Below are 18,208 nucleotides of genomic sequence, written 5' to 3'. Positions count from 1 at the left end.
TTATTCCAAAGAGAATCAATTTGAGATCACGAGCACAAGTTGAATAGTGTGAAAGTGTGAAAAATATATACTCCTTAATGCATTTCAGTAATGACATGCCCTGTTGAATGTGCCGAAAGATATATTCCAACACATTCTATTCCCAATAAAGCAGGTTTGTGCGTTGATGGCAACTAAGAACAAAGACAAAAATATTCACTAGCTCTTCCAGAATACAGCTGGATTATGGGATATCAAATGGAATCCTGAAGCATTTCACGAAATAACAGCTCAATCTTACAAGGCTGTGCACAACATTGAGCAAAGCACCGAGGGCTCGTCCGGGATTTGAACCCGCGACCTCTCGCACCCAAAGCGAGAATCATACCCCTAGACCAACGAGCCACATCAACATAATTTGATATGTCAATTTTTGAAAATGCTCAAATTATTAGCAGGGGTGCAAGCGTTTAAGAACAATTGTATAATTCCAATTTATTGCCGTCAAATTACAATATTCATTCTTCCTTTGGACTGCATTAAAGTCCTACTTTGTAATTCAAAAATAGTTACAAATGTCCTGTGATATGGTGCTGCCGAGTTTTCCAAGGTGCTGGATCAATGCTCCAGTTCGAGGAGACGTTGTTTCAAATCCTTGCAGGGGCATTCAACCCTTTGCATTGCAGCATCATTTTGAAAGGCCATTAAGAATGTTAGTGTTTTGTGGTAGTGTGGCCGAGCGGTCTAAGGCGCTGGATTAAGGCTCCAGTCTCTTAGGAGGCGTGGGTTCAAATCCCACCACTGCCAGTACATGAACTGTGTTCAAGGAGAATTTTGAAATGCTTTTCTCAAAGGCAATACTGTTGAATGGCAATTTCTCAGTTACATGCTTCGAATCCCCTCAAAAAAGCGACAACATTCGTTGAACACCTACACAAGGTCTCACTTTGTGGATCTTTCATTCACACTAACGCAATTGGCAGTTAATTATGCCAAAGAGAATCAATTTGAGATCACGAGCACAAGTTGAATAGTGTGAAAGTGTGAAAAATATATACTCCTTAATGCATTTCAGTAATGACATGCCCTGTTGAATCTGCCGAAAGATATATTCCAACACATTCTATTCCCAATAAAGCAGGTTTGTGCGTTGATGGCAACTAAGAACAAAGACAAAAATATTCACTAGCTTTTCCAGAATACAGCTGGATTATGGGATATCAAATGGAATCCTGAAGCATTTCACGAAATAACAGCTCAATCTTTCAAGGCTGTGCACAACATTGTGCAAAGAACCGAGGGCTCGTCCGGGAATTGAACCCGGGACCTCTCGCACCCTAAGCGAGAATCATACCCCTAGACCAACGAGCCACATCAACATAATTTGATACGTCAATTTTTGAAAATGCTCAAATGATTAGCTGGGGTGCAAGCGTTTAAGAACAATTGTGTAATTGAATGTGCCGAAAGATATATTCCAACACATTCTATTCCCAATAAAGCAGGTTTGTGTGTTGATGGCAACTAAGAACAAAGACAAAAATATTCACTAGAATTTCCAGAATACAGCTGGATTATGGGATATCAAATGGAATCCTGAAGCATTTCCCGAAATACCAGCTCAATCATTCAAGGCAGTGCACAACATTGAGCAAAGAACCGAGGGCTCGTCCAGGAATTGAACCCGGGACCTCTCGCACCCTAAGCGAGAATCATACCCCTAGACCAACGAGCCACATCAACATAATTTGATATGTCAATTTTTGAAAATGCTCAAATGATTAGCTGGGGTGCAAGCGTTTAAGAACAATTGTATAATTCCAATTTATTGCCGTCAAATTACAATATTTATTCTTCCTTTGGACTGCATTAAAGTCCTACTTTGTAATTCAAAAATAGTTACAAATGTCCTGTGATGTAGTGCTGCCGAGTTTTCCAAGGTGCTGGATCAATAATCCAGTTCGAGGAGACGTTGTTTCAAATCCTTGCAGGGGCATTCAACCATTTGCATTGCAGCATCATTTTGAAAGGCCATTAATAATGTTTGAGATTTGTGGTAGTGTGGCAGAGCGGTCTAAGGCGCTGGATTAAGGCTCTAGTCTCTTTGGAGGCGTGGGTTCAAATCCCACCACTGCCAGTACATGAACTGTGTTCAAGGAGTATTTTGAAATGCATTTCTCAAAGGCAATACTGTTGAATGGCTATTTCTCAGTAACATGTTTCGAATCCCCTCAAAAAAGCGACAACATTCGTTCAACACCTACACAAGGTCTCACTTTGTGGATCTTTCATTCACACTAACGCAATTGGCAGTTAATTATGCCAAAGAGAATCAATTTGAGATCACGAGGACAAGTTGAATAGTGTGAAAGTGTGAAAAACCTATACTCCTTAATGCATTTCAGTAATGACATGCCCTGTTGAATGTGCCGAAAGATATATTCCAACACATTCTAATCCCAATAAAGCAGGTTTGTGCGTTGATGGCAACTAAGAACAAAGACAAATATATTCACTAGCTTTTCCAGTATACAGCTGGATTATGGGATATCAAATGGAATCCTGAAGCATTTCACGAAATAACAGCTCAATATTTCAAGGCTGTGCACAACATTGAGCAAAGAACCGAGGGCTCGTCTGGGATTTGAACCCGGGACCTCTCGCACCCACAGCGAGAATCATACCCCTAGACCAACGAGCCACATCAACATAATTTGATATGTCAATTTTTGAAAATGCTCAGATGATTAGCAGGGGTGCAAGCGTTTAAGAATAATTGTGTAATTCCAATTTATTGCCGTCAAATTACAATATTCATTCTTCCTTTGGACTGCATTAAAGTCCTACTTTGTAATTCAAAAATAGTTACAAATGTCCTGTGATATAGTGCTGCCGAGTTTTCCAAGGTGCTGGATCAATGCTCCAGTTCGAGGAGACGTTGTTTCAAATCCTTGCAGGGGCATTCAACCCTTTGCATTGCAGCTTCATTTTGAAAGGCCATTAAGAATGTTAGTGTATTGTGGTAGTGTGGCCGAGCGGTCTAAGGCGCTGGATTTAGGCTCCAGTCTCTTAGGAGGCGTGGGTTCAAATCCCACCACTGCCAGTACATGAACTGTGTTCAAGGAGTATTTTGAAATGCTTTTCTCAACGGCAATACTGTTGAATGGCAATTTCTCAGTTACATGCTTCTAATCCCCTCAAAAAAGCGACAACATTCGTTGAACACCTACACAAGGTCTCACTTTGGGGATCTTTCATTCACACTAACGCAATTGGCAGTTAATTATTCCAAAGAGAATCAATTTGAGATCACGAGCACAAGTTGAATAGTGTGAAAGTGTGAAAAATATATACTCCTTAATGCATTTCAGTAATGACATGCCCTGTTGAATGTGCCGAAAGATATATTCCAACACATTCTATTCCCAATAAAGCAGGTTTGTGCGTTGATGGCAACTAAGAACAAAGACAAAAATATTCACTAGCTCTTCCAGAATACAGCTGGATTATGGGATATCAAATGGAATCCTGAAGCATTTCACGAAATAACAGCTCAATCTTACAAGGCTGTGCACAACATTGAGCAAAGCACCGAGGGCTCGTCCGGGATTTGAACCCGCGACCTCTCGCACCCAAAGCGAGAATCATACCCCTAGACCAACGAGCCACATCAACATAATTTGATATGTCAATTTTTGAAAATGCTCAAATTATTAGCAGGGGTGCAAGCGTTTAAGAACAATTGTATAATTCCAATTTATTGCCGTCAAATTACAATATTCATTCTTCCTTTGGACTGCATTAAAGTCCTACTTTGTAATTCAAAAATAGTTACAAATGTCCTGTGATATGGTGCTGCCGAGTTTTCCAAGGTGCTGGATCAATGCTCCAGTTCGAGGAGACGTTGTTTCAAATCCTTGCAGGGGCATTCAACCCTTTGCATTGCAGCATCATTTTGAAAGGCCATTAAGAATGTTAGTGTTTTGTGGTAGTGTGGCCGAGCGGTCTAAGGCGCTGGATTAAGGCTCCAGTCTCTTAGGAGGCGTGGGTTCAAATCCCACCACTGCCAGTACATGAACTGTGTTCAAGGAGAATTTTGAAATGCTTTTCTCAAAGGCAATACTGTTGAATGGCAATTTCTCAGTTACATGCTTCGAATCCCCTCAAAAAAGCGACAACATTCGTTGAACACCTACACAAGGTCTCACTTTGTGGATCTTTCATTCACACTAACGCAATTGGCAGTTAATTATGCCAAAGAGAATCAATTTGAGATCACGAGCACAAGTTGAATAGTGTGAAAGTGTGAAAAATATATACTCCTTAATGCATTTCAGTTATGACATGCCCTGTTGAATGTGCCGAAAGATATATTCCAATACATTCTATTCCCAATAAAGCAGGTTTGTGTGTTGATGGCAACTAAGAACAAAGACAAAAATATTCACTAGCTTTTCCAGAATACAGCTGGATTATGGGATATCAAATGGAATCCTGAAGCATTTCACGAAATAACAGCTCAATCTTTCAAGGCAGTGCACAACATTGAGCAAAGAACCGAGGGCTCGTCCAGGAATTGAACCCGGGACCTCTCGCACCCTAAGCGAGAATCATAGCCCAAGACCAACGACCCACATCAACATAATTTGATATGTCAATTTTTGAAAATGCTCAAATGATTAGCTGGGGTGCAAGCGTTTAAGAACAATTGTATAATTCCAATTTATTGCCGTCAAATTACAATATTTATTCTTCCTTTGGACTGCATTAAAGTCCTACTTTGTAATTCAAAAATAGTTACAAATGTCCTGTGATGTAGTGCTGCCGAGTTTTCCAAGGTGCTGGATCAATAATCCAGTTCGAGGAGACGTTGTTTCAAATCCTTGCAGGGGCATTCAACCATTTGCATTGCAGCATCATTTTGAAAGGCCATTAAGAATGTTTGAGATTTGTGGTAGTATGGCCGAGCGGTCTAAGGCGCAGGATTTAGGCTTCAGTCTCATTGGAGGCGTGGGTTCAAATCCCATCACTGACAGTACATGAACTGTGTTCAAGGAGTATTTTGAAATGCTTTTCTCAAAGGCAATACTGTTGAATGGCAATTTCTCAGTTACATGCTTCGAATTTCCTCAAAAAAGCGACAACATTCGTTGAACACCTACACAAGGTCTCACTTTGTGGATCTTTCGTTCACACTAACGCAATTGGCAGTTAATTATGCCAAAGAGAATCAATTTGAGATCACTAGCACAAGTTGAATAGTGTGAAAGTGTGAAAAATATATACTCCTTAATGCATTTCAGTAATGACATGCCCTGTTGTATGTGCCTCAAGATATATTCCAATACATTCTATTCCCAATAAAGCAGGTTTGTGCGTTAATGGCAACTAGGAACAAAGACAAAAATATTCACTAGCTTTTCCCGAGTACACCAGGATTATGGGATATCAAATGGAAACCTGAAGCATATCACGAATTATCAGCTCAATCTTTCAAGGCAGTGCACAACATTGAGCAAAGAACCGAGGTCTCGTCCGGGAATTGAACCCGGGACCTCTCTCACCCTAAGCGCGAATCATACCCCTAGACCAACGAGCCACATCAACTTAATTTGATATGTCAATTTTTGAAAATGCTCAAATGATTAGCAGGGGTGCAAGCGTTTAAGAACAATTGTATAATTGAATGTGCCGAAAGATATATTTCAACACATTCTATTCCCAATAAAGCAGGTTTGTGTGTTGATGGCAACTAAGAACAAAGACAAAAATATTCACTAGCTTTTCCAGAATACAGCTGGATTATGGGATATCAAATGGAATCCTGAAGCATTTCACGAAATAACAGCACAATCTTACATGACTGTGCACAACATTGAGCAAAGAACCGAGGGCTCGTCCGGGATTTGAACCCGGGACCTCTCGCACCCAATGCGAGAATCATACCCCTAGACCAACGAGCCACATCAACATAATTTGACATGTCAATTTTTGAAAATGCTCAAATTATTAGCAGGGGTGCAAGCGTTTAAGAACAATTGTATAATTCCAATTTATTGCCGTCAAATTACAATATTCATTCTTCCTTTGGACTGCATTAAAGTCCTTCTTTGTAATTCAAAAATAGTTACAAATGTCCTGTGATATAGTGCTGCCGAGTTTTCCAAGGTGCTGGATCAATGCTCCAGTTCGAGGAGACGTTGTTTCAAATCCTTGCAGGGGCATTCAACCCTTTGCATTGCAGCATCATTTTGAAAGGCCATTAAGAATGTTAGTGTTTTGTGGTAGTGTGGCCGAGCGGTCTAAGGCGCTGGATTAAGGCTCCAGTCTCTTAGGAGGCGTGGGTTCAAATCCCACCACTGCCAGTACATGAACTGTGTTCAAGGAGAATTTTGAAATGCTTTTCTCAAAGGCAATACTGTTGAATGGCAATTTCTCAGTTACATGCTTCGAATCCGCTCAAAAAAGCGACAACATTCGTTGAACACCTACACAAGGTCTCACTTTGTGGATCTTTCATTCACACTAACGCAATTGGCAGTTAATTATGCCAAAGAGAATCAATTTGAGATCACGAGCACAAGTTGAATAGTGTGAAAGTGTGAAAAATATATACTCCTTAATGCATTTCAGTAATGACATGCCCTGTTGAATCTGCCGAAAGATATATTCCAACACATTCTATTCCCAATAAAGCAGGTTTGTGCGTTGATGGCAACTAAGAACAAAGACAAAAATATTCACTAGCTTTTCCAGAATACAGCTGGATTATGGGATATCAAATGGAATCCTGAAGCATTTCACGAAATAACAGCTCAATCTTTCAAGGCTGTGCACAACATTGTGCAAAGAACCGAGGGCTCGTCCGGGAATTGAACCCGGGACCTCTCGCACCCTAAGCGAGAATCATACCCCTAGACCAACGAGCCACATCAACATAATTTGATACGTCAATTTTTGAAAATGCTCAAATGATTAGCTGGGGTGCAAGCGTTTAAGAACAATTGTGTAATTGAATGTGCCGAAAGATATATTCCAACACATTCTATTCCCAATAAAGCAGGTTTGTGTGTTGATGGCAACTAAGAACAAAGACAAAAATATTCACTAGAATTTCCAGAATACAGCTGGATTATGGGATATCAAATGGAATCCTGAAGCATTTCCCGAAATACCAGCTCAATCATTCAAGGCAGTGCACAACATTGAGCAAAGAACCGAGGGCTCGTCCAGGAATTGAACCCGGGACCTCTCGCACCCTAAGCGAGAATCATACCCCTAGACCAACGAGCCACATCAACATAATTTGATATGTCAATTTTTGAAAATGCTCAAATGATTAGCTGGGGTGCAAGCGTTTAAGAACAATTGTATAATTCCAATTTATTGCCGTCAAATTACAATATTTATTCTTCCTTTGGACTGCATTAAAGTCCTACTTTGTAATTCAAAAATAGTTACAAATGTCCTGTGATGTAGTGCTGCCGAGTTTTCCAAGGTGCTGGATCAATAATCCAGTTCGAGGAGACGTTGTTTCAAATCCTTGCAGGGGCATTCAACCATTTGCATTGCAGCATCATTTTGAAAGGCCATTAATAATGTTTGAGATTTGTGGTAGTGTGGCAGAGCGGTCTAAGGCGCTGGATTAAGGCTCTAGTCTCTTTGGAGGCGTGGGTTCAAATCCCACCACTGCCAGTACATGAACTGTGTTCAAGGAGTATTTTGAAATGCATTTCTCAAAGGCAATACTGTTGAATGGCTATTTCTCAGTAACATGTTTCGAATCCCCTCAAAAAAGCGACAACATTCGTTCAACACCTACACAAGGTCTCACTTTGTGGATCTTTCATTCACACTAACGCAATTGGCAGTTAATTATGCCAAAGAGAATCAATTTGAGATCACGAGGACAAGTTGAATAGTGTGAAAGTGTGAAAAACCTATACTCCTTAATGCATTTCAGTAATGACATGCCCTGTTGAATGTGCCGAAAGATATATTCCAACACATTCTAATCCCAATAAAGCAGGTTTGTGCGTTGATGGCAACTAAGAACAAAGACAAATATATTCACTAGCTTTTCCAGTATACAGCTGGATTATGGGATATCAAATGGAATCCTGAAGCATTTCACGAAATAACAGCTCAATATTTCAAGGCTGTGCACAACATTGAGCAAAGAACCGAGGGCTCGTCTGGGATTTGAACCCGGGACCTCTCGCACCCACAGCGAGAATCATACCCCTAGACCAACGAGCCACATCAACATAATTTGATATGTCAATTTTTGAAAATGCTCAGATGATTAGCAGGGGTGCAAGCGTTTAAGAATAATTGTGTAATTCCAATTTATTGCCGTCAAATTACAATATTCATTCTTCCTTTGGACTGCATTAAAGTCCTACTTTGTAATTCAAAAATAGTTACAAATGTCCTGTGATATAGTGCTGCCGAGTTTTCCAAGGTGCTGGATCAATGCTCCAGTTCGAGGAGACGTTGTTTCAAATCCTTGCAGGGGCATTCAACCCTTTGCATTGCAGCTTCATTTTGAAAGGCCATTAAGAATGTTAGTGTATTGTGGTAGTGTGGCCGAGCGGTCTAAGGCGCTGGATTTAGGCTCCAGTCTCTTAGGAGGCGTGGGTTCAAATCCCACCACTGCCAGTACATGAACTGTGTTCAAGGAGTATTTTGAAATGCTTTTCTCAACGGCAATACTGTTGAATGGCAATTTCTCAGTTACATGCTTCTAATCCCCTCAAAAAAGCGACAACATTCGTTGAACACCTACACAAGGTCTCACTTTGGGGATCTTTCATTCACACTAACGCAATTGGCAGTTAATTATTCCAAAGAGAATCAATTTGAGATCACGAGCACAAGTTGAATAGTGTGAAAGTGTGAAAAATATATACTCCTTAATGCATTTCAGTAATGACATGCCCTGTTGAATGTGCCGAAAGATATATTCCAACACATTCTATTCCCAATAAAGCAGGTTTGTGCGTTGATGGCAACTAAGAACAAAGACAAAAATATTCACTAGCTCTTCCAGAATACAGCTGGATTATGGGATATCAAATGGAATCCTGAAGCATTTCACGAAATAACAGCTCAATCTTACAAGGCTGTGCACAACATTGAGCAAAGCACCGAGGGCTCGTCCGGGATTTGAACCCGCGACCTCTCGCACCCAATGCGAGAATCATACCCCTAGACCAACGAGCCACATCAACATAATTTGACATGTCAATTTTTGAAAATGCTCAAATTATTAGCAGGGGTGCAAGCGTTTAAGAACAATTGTATAATTCCAATTTATTGCCGTCAAATTACAATATTCATTCTTCCTTTGGACTGCATTAAAGTCCTTCTTTGTAATTCAAAAATAGTTACAAATGTCCTGTGATATAGTGCTGCCGAGTTTTCCAAGGTGCTGGATCAATGCTCCAGTTCGAGGAGACGTTGTTTCAAATCCTTGCAGGGGCATTCAACCCTTTGCATTGCAGCATCATTTTGAAAGGCCATTAAGAATGTTAGTGTTTTGTGGTAGTGTGGCCGAGCGGTCTAAGGCGCTGGATTAAGGCTCCAGTCTCTTAGGAGGCGTGGGTTCAAATCCCACCACTGCCAGTACATGAACTGTGTTCAAGGAGAATTTTGAAATGCTTTTCTCAAAGGCAATACTGTTGAATGGCAATTTCTCAGTTACATGCTTCGAATCCCCTCAAAAAAGCGACAACATTCGTTGAACACCTACACAAGGTCTCACTTTGTGGATCTTTCATTCACACTAACGCAATTGGCAGTTAATTATGCCAAAGAGAATCAATTTGAGATCACGAGCACAAGTTGAATAGTGTGAAAGTGTGAAAAATATATACTCCTTAATGCATTTCAGTAATGACATGCCCTGTTGAATCTGCCGAAAGATATATTCCAACACATTCTATTCCCAATAAAGCAGGTTTGTGCGTTGATGGCAACTAAGAACAAAGACAAAAATATTCACTAGCTTTTCCAGAATACAGCTGGATTATGGGATATCAAATGGAATCCTGAAGCATTTCACGAAATAACAGCTCAATCTTTCAAGGCTGTGCACAACATTGTGCAAAGAACCGAGGGCTCGTCCGGGAATTGAACCCGGGACCTCTCGCACCCTAAGCGAGAATCATACCCCTAGACCAACGAGCCACATCAACATAATTTGATACGTCAATTTTTGAAAATGCTCAAATGATTAGCTGGGGTGCAAGCGTTTAAGAACAATTGTGTAATTGAATGTGCCGAAAGATATATTCCAACACATTCTATTCCCAATAAAGCAGGTTTGTGTGTTGATGGCAACTAAGAACAAAGACAAAAATATTCACTAGAATTTCCAGAATACAGCTGGATTATGGGATATCAAATGGAATCCTGAAGCATTTCCCGAAATACCAGCTCAATCATTCAAGGCAGTGCACAACATTGAGCAAAGAACCGAGGGCTCGTCCAGGAATTGAACCCGGGACCTCTCGCACCCTAAGCGAGAATCATACCCCTAGACCAACGAGCCACATCAACATAATTTGATATGTCAATTTTTGAAAATGCTCAAATGATTAGCTGGGGTGCAAGCGTTTAAGAACAATTGTATAATTCCAATTTATTGCCGTCAAATTACAATATTTATTCTTCCTTTGGACTGCATTAAAGTCCTACTTTGTAATTCAAAAATAGTTACAAATGTCCTGTGATGTAGTGCTGCCGAGTTTTCCAAGGTGCTGGATCAATAATCCAGTTCGAGGAGACGTTGTTTCAAATCCTTGCAGGGGCATTCAACCATTTGCATTGCAGCATCATTTTGAAAGGCCATTAATAATGTTTGAGATTTGTGGTAGTGTGGCAGAGCGGTCTAAGGCGCTGGATTAAGGCTCTAGTCTCTTTGGAGGCGTGGGTTCAAATCCCACCACTGCCAGTACATGAACTGTGTTCAAGGAGTATTTTGAAATGCATTTCTCAAAGGCAATACTGTTGAATGGCTATTTCTCAGTAACATGTTTCGAATCCCCTCAAAAAAGCGACAACATTCGTTCAACACCTACACAAGGTCTCACTTTGTGGATCTTTCATTCACACTAACGCAATTGGCAGTTAATTATGCCAAAGAGAATCAATTTGAGATCACGAGGACAAGTTGAATAGTGTGAAAGTGTGAAAAACCTATACTCCTTAATGCATTTCAGTAATGACATGCCCTGTTGAATGTGCCGAAAGATATATTCCAACACATTCTAATCCCAATAAAGCAGGTTTGTGCGTTGATGGCAACTAAGAACAAAGACAAATATATTCACTAGCTTTTCCAGTATACAGCTGGATTATGGGATATCAAATGGAATCCTGAAGCATTTCACGAAATAACAGCTCAATATTTCAAGGCTGTGCACAACATTGAGCAAAGAACCGAGGGCTCGTCTGGGATTTGAACCCGGGACCTCTCGCACCCACAGCGAGAATCATACCCCTAGACCAACGAGCCACATCAACATAATTTGATATGTCAATTTTTGAAAATGCTCAGATGATTAGCAGGGGTGCAAGCGTTTAAGAATAATTGTGTAATTCCAATTTATTGCCGTCAAATTACAATATTCATTCTTCCTTTGGACTGCATTAAAGTCCTACTTTGTAATTCAAAAATAGTTACAAATGTCCTGTGATATAGTGCTGCCGAGTTTTCCAAGGTGCTGGATCAATGCTCCAGTTCGAGGAGACGTTGTTTCAAATCCTTGCAGGGGCATTCAACCCTTTGCATTGCAGCTTCATTTTGAAAGGCCATTAAGAATGTTAGTGTATTGTGGTAGTGTGGCCGAGCGGTCTAAGGCGCTGGATTTAGGCTCCAGTCTCTTAGGAGGCGTGGGTTCAAATCCCACCACTGCCAGTACATGAACTGTGTTCAAGGAGTATTTTGAAATGCTTTTCTCAACGGCAATACTGTTGAATGGCAATTTCTCAGTTACATGCTTCTAATCCCCTCAAAAAAGCGACAACATTCGTTGAACACCTACACAAGGTCTCACTTTGGGGATCTTTCATTCACACTAACGCAATTGGCAGTTAATTATTCCAAAGAGAATCAATTTGAGATCACGAGCACAAGTTGAATAGTGTGAAAGTGTGAAAAATATATACTCCTTAATGCATTTCAGTAATGACATGCCCTGTTGAATGTGCCGAAAGATATATTCCAACACATTCTATTCCCAATAAAGCAGGTTTGTGCGTTGATGGCAACTAAGAACAAAGACAAAAATATTCACTAGCTCTTCCAGAATACAGCTGGATTATGGGATATCAAATGGAATCCTGAAGCATTTCACGAAATAACAGCTCAATCTTACAAGGCTGTGCACAACATTGAGCAAAGCACCGAGGGCTCGTCCGGGATTTGAACCCGCGACCTCTCGCACCCAAAGCGAGAATCATACCCCTAGACCAACGAGCCACATCAACATAATTTGATATGTCAATTTTTGAAAATGCTCAAATTATTAGCAGGGGTGCAAGCGTTTAAGAACAATTGTATAATTCCAATTTATTGCCGTCAAATTACAATATTCATTCTTCCTTTGGACTGCATTAAAGTCCTACTTTGTAATTCAAAAATAGTTACAAATGTCCTGTGATATGGTGCTGCCGAGTTTTCCAAGGTGCTGGATCAATGCTCCAGTTCGAGGAGACGTTGTTTCAAATCCTTGCAGGGGCATTCAACCCTTTGCATTGCAGCATCATTTTGAAAGGCCATTAAGAATGTTAGTGTTTTGTGGTAGTGTGGCCGAGCGGTCTAAGGCGCTGGATTAAGGCTCCAGTCTCTTAGGAGGCGTGGGTTCAAATCCCACCACTGCCAGTACATGAACTGTGTTCAAGGAGAATTTTGAAATGCTTTTCTCAAAGGCAATACTGTTGAATGGCAATTTCTCAGTTACATGCTTCGAATCCCCTCAAAAAAGCGACAACATTCGTTGAACACCTACACAAGGTCTCACTTTGTGGATCTTTCATTCACACTAACGCAATTGGCAGTTAATTATGCCAAAGAGAATCAATTTGAGATCACGAGCACAAGTTGAATAGTGTGAAAGTGTGAAAAATATATACTCCTTAATGCATTTCAGTAATGACATGCCCTGTTGAATGTGCCGAAAGATATATTCCAATACATTCTATTCCCAATAAAGCAGGTTTGTGTGTTGATGGCAACTAAGAACAAAGACAAAAATATTCACTAGCTTTTCCAGAATACAGCTGGATTATGGGATATCAAATGGAATCCTGAAGCATTTCACGAAATAACAGCTCAATCTTTCAAGGCAGTGCACAACATTGAGCAAAGAACCGAGGGCTCGTCCAGGAATTGAACCCGGGACCTCTCGCACCCTAAGCGAGAATCATAGCCCAAGACCAACGACCCACATCAACATAATTTGATATGTCAATTTTTGAAAATGCTCAAATGATTAGCTGGGGTGCAAGCGTTTAAGAACAATTGTATAATTCCAATTTATTGCCGTCAAATTACAATATTTATTCTTCCTTTGGACTGCATTAAAGTCCTACTTTGTAATTCAAAAATAGTTACAAATGTCCTGTGATGTAGTGCTGCCGAGTTTTCCAAGGTGCTGGATCAATAATCCAGTTCGAGGAGACGTTGTTTCAAATCCTTGCAGGGGCATTCAACCATTTGCATTGCAGCATCATTTTGAAAGGCCATTAAGAATGTTTGAGATTTGTGGTAGTATGGCCGAGCGGTCTAAGGCGCAGGATTTAGGCTTCAGTCTCATTGGAGGCGTGGGTTCAAATCCCATCACTGACAGTACATGAACTGTGTTCAAGGAGTATTTTGAAATGCTTTTCTCAAAGGCAATACTGTTGAATGGCAATTTCTCAGTTACATGCTTCGAATTTCCTCAAAAAAGCGACAACATTCGTTGAACACCTACACAAGGTCTCACTTTGTGGATCTTTCGTTCACACTAACGCAATTGGCAGTTAATTATGCCAAAGAGAATCAATTTGAGATCACTAGCACAAGTTGAATAGTGTGAAAGTGTGAAAAATATATACTCCTTAATGCATTTCAGTAATGACATGCCCTGTTGTATGTGCCTCAAGATATATTCCAATACATTCTATTCCCAATAAAGCAGGTTTGTGCGTTAATGGCAACTAGGAACAAAGACAAAAATATTCACTAGCTTTTCCCGAGTACACCAGGATTATGGGATATCAAATGGAAACCTGAAGCATATCACGAATTATCAGCTCAATCTTTCAAGGCAGTGCACAACATTGAGCAAAGAACCGAGGTCTCGTCCGGGAATTGAACCCGGGACCTCTCTCACCCTAAGCGCGAATCATACCCCTAGACCAACGAGCCACATCAACTTAATTTGATATGTCAATTTTTGAAAATGCTCAAATGATTAGCAGGGGTGCAAGCGTTTAAGAACAATTGTATAATTGAATGTGCCGAAAGATATATTTCAACACATTCTATTCCCAATAAAGCAGGTTTGTGTGTTGATGGCAACTAAGAACAAAGACAAAAATATTCACTAGCTTTTCCAGAATACAGCTGGATTATGGGATATCAAATGGAATCCTGAAGCATTTCACGAAATAACAGCACAATCTTACATGACTGTGCACAACATTGAGCAAAGAACCGAGGGCTCGTCCGGGATTTGAACCCGGGACCTCTCGCACCCAATGCGAGAATCATACCCCTAGACCAACGAGCCACATCAACATAATTTGACATGTCAATTTTTGAAAATGCTCAAATTATTAGCAGGGGTGCAAGCGTTTAAGAACAATTGTATAATTCCAATTTATTGCCGTCAAATTACAATATTCATTCTTCCTTTGGACTGCATTAAAGTCCTTCTTTGTAATTCAAAAATAGTTACAAATGTCCTGTGATATAGTGCTGCCGAGTTTTCCAAGGTGCTGGATCAATGCTCCAGTTCGAGGAGACGTTGTTTCAAATCCTTGCAGGGGCATTCAACCCTTTGCATTGCAGCATCATTTTGAAAGGCCATTAAGAATGTTAGTGTTTTGTGGTAGTGTGGCCGAGCGGTCTAAGACGCTGGATTAAGGCTCCAGTCTCTTAGGAGGCGTGGGTTCAAATCCCACCACTGCCAGTACATGAACTGTGTTCACGGAGTATTTTGAAATGCTTTTCTCAAAGGCAATACTGTTGAATGGCAATTTCTCAGTTACATGCTTCGAATCCTCTCAAAAAAGCGACAACATTCGTTGAACACCTACACAAGGTCTCACTTTGTGGATCTTTCATTCACACTAACGCAATTGGCAGTTAATTATGCCAAAGAGAATCAATTTGAGATCACGAGCACAAGTTGAATAGTGTGAAAGTGTGAAAAATATATACTCCTTAATGCATTTCAGTAATGACATGCCCTGTTGAATCTGCCGAAAGATATATTCCAACACATTCTATTCCCAATAAAGCAGGTTTGTGCGTTGATGGCAACTAAGAACAAAGACAAAAATATTCACTAGCTTTTCCAGAATACAGCTGGATTATGGGATATCAAATGGAATCATGAAGCATTTCACGAAATAACAGCTCAATCTTTCAAGGCTGTGCACAACATTGAGCAAAGCACCGAGGGCTCAACCAGGATTTGAACCGGGGACCTCCCGCACCCAAAGCGAGAATCATACCCCTAGACCAACGAGCCACATCAACATTATTTGATATGTCAATTTTTGAAAATGCTCAGATGATTAGCAGGGGTGCAAGCGTTTAAGAACAATTGTATAATTCCAATTTATTGACGTCAAATTACAATATTCATTCTTCCTTTGGACTGCATTAAAGTCCTACTTTGTAATTCAATAATAGTTACAAATGTCCTGTGATATAGTGCTGCCGAGTTTTCCAAGGTGCTGGATCAATGCTCCAGTTCGAGGAGACGTTGTTTCAAATCCTTGCAAGGGCATTCAACCCTTTGCATTGCAGCATCATTTTGAAAGGCCATTAATAATGTTTGAGATTTGTGGTAGTGTGGCAGAGCGGTCTAAGGAGCTGGATTAAGGCTGTAGTCTCTTAGGAGGCGTGGGTTCAAATCCCACCACTGCCAGTACATGAACTGTGTTCAAGGAGTATTTTGAAATGCATTTCTCAAAGGCAATACTGTTGAATGGCTATTTCTCAGTAACATGCTTCGAATCCCCTCAAAAAAGCGACAACATTCGTTCAACACCTACACAAGGTCTCACTTTGTGGATCTTTCATTCACACTAACGCAATTGGCAGTTAATTATACCAAAGAGAATCAATTTGAGATCACGAGGACAAGTTGAATAGTGTGAAAGTGTGAAAAACCTAAACTCCTTAATGCATTTCAGTAATGACATGCCCTGTTGAATGTGCCGAAAGATATATTCCAACACATTCTAATCCCAATAAAGCAGGTTTGTGCGTTGATGGCAACTAAGAACAAAGACAAATATATTCACTAGCTTTTCCAGAATACAGCTGGATTATGGGATATCAAATGGAATCCTGAAGCATTTCACGAAATAACAGCTCAATCTTTCAAGGCTGTGCACAACATTGAGCAAAGAACCGAGGGCTCGTCTGGGATTTGAACCCGGGACCTCTCGCACCCACAGCGAGAATCATACCCCTAGACCAACGAGCCACATCAACATAATTTGATATGTCAATTTTTGAAAATGCTCAGATGATTAGCAGGGGTGCAAGCGTTTAAGAACAATTGTATAATTCCAATTTATTGCCGTCAAATTACAATATTCATTCTTCCTTTGGACTGCATTAAAGTCCTACTTTGAAATTCAATAATAGTTACAAATGTCCTGTGATATAGTGCTGCCGAGTTTTCCAAGGTGCTGGATCAATGCTCCAGTTCGAGGAGACGTTGTTTCAAATCCTTGCAAGGGCATTCAACCCTTTGCATTGCAGCATCATTTTGAAAGGCCATTAATAATGTTTGAGATTTGTGGTAGTGTGGCAGAGCGGTCTAAGGCGCTGGATTAAGGCTCTAGTCTCTTTGGAGGCGTGGGTTCAAATCCCACCACTGCTAGTACATGAACTGTGTTCAAGGAGTATTTTGAAATGCATTTCTCAAAGGCAATACTGTTGAATGGCTATTTCTCAGTAACATGTTTCGAATCCCCTCAAAAAAGCGACAACATTCGTTCAACACCTACACAAGGTCTCACTTTGTGGATCTTTCATTCACACTAACGCAATTGGCAGTTAATTATGCCAAAGAGAATCAATTTGAGATCACGAGGACAAGTTGAATAGTGTGAAAGTGTGAAAAACCTATACTCCTTAATGCATTTCAGTAATGACATGCCCTGTTGAATGTGCCGAAAGATATATTCCAACACATTCTAATCCCAATAAAGCAGGTTTGTGCGTTGATGGCAACTAAGAACAAAGACAAATATATTCACTAGCTTTTCCAGTATACAGCTGGATTATGGGATATCAAATGGAATCCTGAAGCATTTCACGAAATAACAGCTCAATCTTTCAAGGCTGTGCACAACATTGAGCAAAGAACCGAGGGCTCGTCTGGGATTTGAACCCGGGACCTCTCGCACCCACAGCGAGAATCATACCCCTAGACCAACGAGCCACATCAACATAATTTGATATGTCAATTTTTGAAAATGCTCAGATGATTAGCAGGGGTGCAAGCGTTTAAGAATAATTGTGTAATTCCAATTTATTGCCGTCAAATTACAATATTCATTCTTCCTTTGGACTGCATTAAAGTCCTACTTTGTAATTCAAAAATAGTTACAAATGTCCTGTGATATAGTGCTGCCGAGTTTTCCAAGGTGCTGGATCAATGCTCCAGTTCGAGGAGACGTTGTTTCAAATCCTTGCAGGGGCATTCAACCCTTTGCATTGCAGCTTCATTTTGAAAGGCCATTAAGAATGTTAGTGTATTGTGGTAGTGTGGCCGAGCGGTCTAAGGCGCTGGATTTAGGCTCCAGTCTCTTAGGAGGCGTGGGTTCAAATCCCACCACTGCCAGTACATGAACTGTGTTCAAGGAGTATTTTGAAATGCTTTTCTCAACGGCAATACTGTTGAATGGCAATTTCTCAGTTACATGCTTCTAATCCCCTCAAAAAAGCGACAACATTCGTTGAACACCTACACAAGGTCTCACTTTGGGG

General features: G+C 40.5%; 26 non-coding genes across 26 annotated transcripts; 14 read left to right on the top strand and 12 right to left on the bottom strand.

Moving 5' to 3' along the window:
* Nucleotides 1-312: 312 nt before the first annotated feature.
* On the bottom strand, nt 313-384 carry trnap-ugg (transfer RNA proline (anticodon UGG)). Its single transcript has one exon. It is a non-coding gene; the product is annotated as a tRNA-Pro (tRNA).
* Nucleotides 385-704: 320 nt separating this feature from the next.
* On the top strand, nt 705-786 carry trnal-aag (transfer RNA leucine (anticodon AAG)). Its single transcript has one exon. It is a non-coding gene; the product is annotated as a tRNA-Leu (tRNA).
* A 492-nt stretch (nt 787-1,278) lies between these two features.
* trnap-agg (transfer RNA proline (anticodon AGG)) lies at nt 1,279-1,350 on the bottom strand. The gene has a single exon. It is a non-coding gene; the product is annotated as a tRNA-Pro (tRNA).
* Nucleotides 1,351-1,642: 292 nt separating this feature from the next.
* trnap-agg (transfer RNA proline (anticodon AGG)) lies at nt 1,643-1,714 on the bottom strand. The gene has a single exon. It is a non-coding gene; the product is annotated as a tRNA-Pro (tRNA).
* A 320-nt stretch (nt 1,715-2,034) lies between these two features.
* Nucleotides 2,035-2,116, top strand: trnal-aag (transfer RNA leucine (anticodon AAG)). Its single transcript has one exon. It is a non-coding gene; the product is annotated as a tRNA-Leu (tRNA).
* Nucleotides 2,117-3,000: 884 nt separating this feature from the next.
* Nucleotides 3,001-3,082, top strand: trnal-uag (transfer RNA leucine (anticodon UAG)). Its single transcript has one exon. It is a non-coding gene; the product is annotated as a tRNA-Leu (tRNA).
* A 492-nt stretch (nt 3,083-3,574) lies between these two features.
* trnap-ugg (transfer RNA proline (anticodon UGG)) lies at nt 3,575-3,646 on the bottom strand. Its single transcript has one exon. It is a non-coding gene; the product is annotated as a tRNA-Pro (tRNA).
* Nucleotides 3,647-3,966: 320 nt separating this feature from the next.
* On the top strand, nt 3,967-4,048 carry trnal-aag (transfer RNA leucine (anticodon AAG)). Its single transcript has one exon. It is a non-coding gene; the product is annotated as a tRNA-Leu (tRNA).
* A 1,822-nt stretch (nt 4,049-5,870) lies between these two features.
* Nucleotides 5,871-5,942, bottom strand: trnap-ugg (transfer RNA proline (anticodon UGG)). Its single transcript has one exon. It is a non-coding gene; the product is annotated as a tRNA-Pro (tRNA).
* A 320-nt stretch (nt 5,943-6,262) lies between these two features.
* trnal-aag (transfer RNA leucine (anticodon AAG)) lies at nt 6,263-6,344 on the top strand. The gene has a single exon. It is a non-coding gene; the product is annotated as a tRNA-Leu (tRNA).
* Nucleotides 6,345-6,836: 492 nt separating this feature from the next.
* On the bottom strand, nt 6,837-6,908 carry trnap-agg (transfer RNA proline (anticodon AGG)). The gene has a single exon. It is a non-coding gene; the product is annotated as a tRNA-Pro (tRNA).
* Nucleotides 6,909-7,200: 292 nt separating this feature from the next.
* On the bottom strand, nt 7,201-7,272 carry trnap-agg (transfer RNA proline (anticodon AGG)). Its single transcript has one exon. It is a non-coding gene; the product is annotated as a tRNA-Pro (tRNA).
* A 320-nt stretch (nt 7,273-7,592) lies between these two features.
* trnal-aag (transfer RNA leucine (anticodon AAG)) lies at nt 7,593-7,674 on the top strand. Its single transcript has one exon. It is a non-coding gene; the product is annotated as a tRNA-Leu (tRNA).
* An 884-nt stretch (nt 7,675-8,558) lies between these two features.
* On the top strand, nt 8,559-8,640 carry trnal-uag (transfer RNA leucine (anticodon UAG)). Its single transcript has one exon. It is a non-coding gene; the product is annotated as a tRNA-Leu (tRNA).
* A 492-nt stretch (nt 8,641-9,132) lies between these two features.
* trnap-ugg (transfer RNA proline (anticodon UGG)) lies at nt 9,133-9,204 on the bottom strand. The gene has a single exon. It is a non-coding gene; the product is annotated as a tRNA-Pro (tRNA).
* A 320-nt stretch (nt 9,205-9,524) lies between these two features.
* On the top strand, nt 9,525-9,606 carry trnal-aag (transfer RNA leucine (anticodon AAG)). The gene has a single exon. It is a non-coding gene; the product is annotated as a tRNA-Leu (tRNA).
* A 492-nt stretch (nt 9,607-10,098) lies between these two features.
* On the bottom strand, nt 10,099-10,170 carry trnap-agg (transfer RNA proline (anticodon AGG)). The gene has a single exon. It is a non-coding gene; the product is annotated as a tRNA-Pro (tRNA).
* Nucleotides 10,171-10,462: 292 nt separating this feature from the next.
* Nucleotides 10,463-10,534, bottom strand: trnap-agg (transfer RNA proline (anticodon AGG)). Its single transcript has one exon. It is a non-coding gene; the product is annotated as a tRNA-Pro (tRNA).
* Nucleotides 10,535-10,854: 320 nt separating this feature from the next.
* On the top strand, nt 10,855-10,936 carry trnal-aag (transfer RNA leucine (anticodon AAG)). The gene has a single exon. It is a non-coding gene; the product is annotated as a tRNA-Leu (tRNA).
* An 884-nt stretch (nt 10,937-11,820) lies between these two features.
* trnal-uag (transfer RNA leucine (anticodon UAG)) lies at nt 11,821-11,902 on the top strand. The gene has a single exon. It is a non-coding gene; the product is annotated as a tRNA-Leu (tRNA).
* Nucleotides 11,903-12,394: 492 nt separating this feature from the next.
* trnap-ugg (transfer RNA proline (anticodon UGG)) lies at nt 12,395-12,466 on the bottom strand. The gene has a single exon. It is a non-coding gene; the product is annotated as a tRNA-Pro (tRNA).
* A 320-nt stretch (nt 12,467-12,786) lies between these two features.
* On the top strand, nt 12,787-12,868 carry trnal-aag (transfer RNA leucine (anticodon AAG)). The gene has a single exon. It is a non-coding gene; the product is annotated as a tRNA-Leu (tRNA).
* A 1,822-nt stretch (nt 12,869-14,690) lies between these two features.
* Nucleotides 14,691-14,762, bottom strand: trnap-ugg (transfer RNA proline (anticodon UGG)). Its single transcript has one exon. It is a non-coding gene; the product is annotated as a tRNA-Pro (tRNA).
* Nucleotides 14,763-15,082: 320 nt separating this feature from the next.
* On the top strand, nt 15,083-15,164 carry trnal-aag (transfer RNA leucine (anticodon AAG)). The gene has a single exon. It is a non-coding gene; the product is annotated as a tRNA-Leu (tRNA).
* Nucleotides 15,165-17,014: 1,850 nt separating this feature from the next.
* Nucleotides 17,015-17,096, top strand: trnal-aag (transfer RNA leucine (anticodon AAG)). The gene has a single exon. It is a non-coding gene; the product is annotated as a tRNA-Leu (tRNA).
* Nucleotides 17,097-17,980: 884 nt separating this feature from the next.
* trnal-uag (transfer RNA leucine (anticodon UAG)) lies at nt 17,981-18,062 on the top strand. The gene has a single exon. It is a non-coding gene; the product is annotated as a tRNA-Leu (tRNA).
* The last annotated feature ends 146 nt before the right edge of the window (nt 18,063-18,208 follow it).

Source organism: Gadus macrocephalus, chromosome 5, assembly GCF_031168955.1.
Source record: "Gadus macrocephalus chromosome 5, ASM3116895v1".
NCBI lineage: Eukaryota > Metazoa > Chordata > Actinopteri > Gadiformes > Gadidae > Gadus > Gadus macrocephalus.
The sequence above is the reverse complement of the archived record's forward strand: the minus strand, read 5'-3'. Positions and strand labels throughout refer to the sequence as shown.